Source organism: Plecotus auritus (genome assembly GCF_963455305.1).
Source record: "Plecotus auritus genome assembly, chromosome: 7".
Lineage (NCBI taxonomy): Eukaryota > Metazoa > Chordata > Mammalia > Chiroptera > Vespertilionidae > Plecotus > Plecotus auritus.
In genome coordinates, this window is record NC_137774.1 from 54,521,975 (window position 1) to 54,524,517 (window position 2,543).

General features: G+C 48.8%; 1 pseudogene across 1 annotated transcript; it reads left to right on the forward strand.

Moving 5' to 3' along the window:
• The first annotated feature begins 721 nt into the window (after positions 1 to 721).
• Positions 722 to 2,156, forward strand: LOC308252620 (neurofilament light polypeptide-like; annotated as a pseudogene). Its single transcript has 2 exons — positions 722 to 728; positions 1,001 to 2,156. The product of its transcript is annotated as a neurofilament light polypeptide-like (transcript).
• The last annotated feature ends 387 nt before the right edge of the window (positions 2,157 to 2,543 follow it).

A 2,543-nucleotide genomic window follows, 5' to 3' on the forward strand; every position in this document is an offset into this window, starting at 1 on the left:
ATATTTGGCATTGCCAAAACCGGTTCGGCTTAGTGGATAGAGCGTCGGCCTGCGGACTGAAAGGTCCCAGGTTCGATTCCGGTCAAGGGCATGTAACTTGGTTGCGGGCACATCCCTAGTAGGGGGTGTGCAAGAGGCAGCTGATCGATGTTTCTCTCTCATCGATGTTTCTGACTATCTATCACTCTTCCTTCCTCTCTGTAAAAAAATCAATAAAATATATATATATATATATATTTTAAATATATTTTATTGACTTTTTACAGAGAGGAAGAGAGAGGGATAGAAAGTTAGAAACATCGATGAGAGAGAGACATCGATCAGCTGCCTCCTGCACGCCCCCCACTGGGGATGTGCCCGCAACCCAGGTACATGCCCTTGACCGGAATCGAACCTGGGACCCTTTAGTCCGCAGGCCGATGCTCTATCCACTGAGCCAAACCAGTCAGGGCAATAAAATATATTTTTAAAAAAAAGATATTTGGCATTATCTCACCATGGAGAGGTAACCACTCTTGACATTTTTTAACCTCCCTTTTTTTTTTTTAAATCTTCACCCAAGGATATACACTGAGTGGCCAGATTATTATGATCTCTGAATGCATAATAATCTGGCCACTCAGTGTATATCTACACTAATAAAAGAGAAAGATGCTAATTGACCATACTTCCACTATGCCCACAGCCAATCAGGAGTGATATACAAATTAACCCAACAAAGATGGCGGGTAAATTTGCATATGTGGCCGGGGCAGGCAGTTCCAGACGCCACCTGGGGGGTCCAGGTCGTGATCCGGGACCGGGCAGGTGGAGCAGGCAGCGCCAGATGCCACCCGGGGGGTCCAAGGCCACAATTGGGGACCCGGGCAGGCGGGGGTGGCCAGCATCTCTGGGATCACTGCCCCTGGACCGCCTGAAGACACTGGTGGAGCAGGCCCGGGTTGAACATTTTAATGAAAATGGGATGCCTGTGCCCCACCCCACCGCGCCCTGTCCCTAGCGAAAAGAGGGCAGTGGGCAGTTAGGAGGCACCAGGGCTCAGAAGGGACTGGGAGCAACCTGCAGGCGAGCTACCAGGAAGAGGTGCTGAACCATGAGGACGCCAAGGGCTGGCTGATGGAGGTGTGCAAAGGTGCAGATGAGGCGGCTCTCGCAGAGGCTGAGCTCGAAAAGCGCATAGACAGCCTGATGGACGAAATTGCTTTTCTGAAGAAGGTGCACGAAGAGATCACCGAGCTGCAGGCACAGATCCAGTACGCTCAGATCTTCATGGAGATGGACATGTTCTCCAAGTCCAACCTCTCCACCACACTCAAGGACATCCGCGCCCAGTATGAGAAGCTGGTTGCCAAGAACAGGCAGAATGCTGAAGAATGGTTCAAGAGCCGCTTCACCGTGCTGACAGAGAGTGCTGCCAAGAACACCTACACGTGCGCTGCCAAGAACCCGGTGCTCGAGAGCCACCTGCTCAAGGACAAGACCCTGGAGATCGAAGCAAGCCGGGGCATGAACCAAGTGCTGGGAAAGCAGCTGCAAGAGCTGGAGGACAAGCAGAACGCTGACGTTAGTGCTATGCAGGACACAATCAACAATTAGAAAATGAGTTGAGAACTACAAAGAGTGAAATGGCGCGATATTTAAAAGAATACCAGGACCTCCTCAAGGTGAAGATGGCTTTGGACATTGACATTGCAGCTTACAGGAAACTCTTGGAAGGTGAGGAGACCTGGCTCAGTTTCACCAGCGTGGGAAGCATAGCCAGCGGCTACTCCCAGAGTTCCCAGGTCTTTGGTCGATCTGCCTACGGTGGTTTACAGACCAGCTCCTACTTGATGTCCGCTCACTCCTTCCCTTCTTAATACACCAGCTACGTCCAGGAGGAGCAGATCAAGGTGGAGGAGACCACTGAGGCTGCAAAAGCCGAGGAAGCTAAGGATGAACCCCCTTCTGAAGGAGAAGTTGGAGAGGAGGAGAAGGAGAAGGATGTGGCTAAGGAAGAGGAAGGAGAGGAAGAGGAAGAAGGTGCCAAGGAAGAATTTGAGGATGCAAAGGAGGAAGAAGGAGGTGAAGGTGAAGGAGTAGATGCCCAAGAAGCTGAGGATGAGAAGAAAGATGGAGGTGCTGGGGAGGAGCAAGCAACCAAGAAGAAAGATTGAGGCCCCCTTTCCTTAATTATTTCAGAAATAATCCTCTTGAAACCAGGTCAACCCCATCACCAACCAAGCACTTGAGTTCCCGATACTATATGAATTAAGAAGTCAATATATATAACATTCTGAGGTGACTCAGGTTGGACATTAAATGTTGTGCTATGACTTTTCTCCTTATGCAGAGTATCTGTTTGCTTGCAGAGTGGCTTCCTGGCTTGCTGCCAGCCTGTGCATGGTCCATGCTTATGAGTTCAGGATCTATGACAATGTGAATAATTCAGATGTTTACAATAAAAACACATGAATACATGAATTTACTAATGTTAATGTTAAACTTCATGGAAAAAATAGTCCTTTGAATCTTTGGTGGTTAGAAATTAAAGACCTCAAATC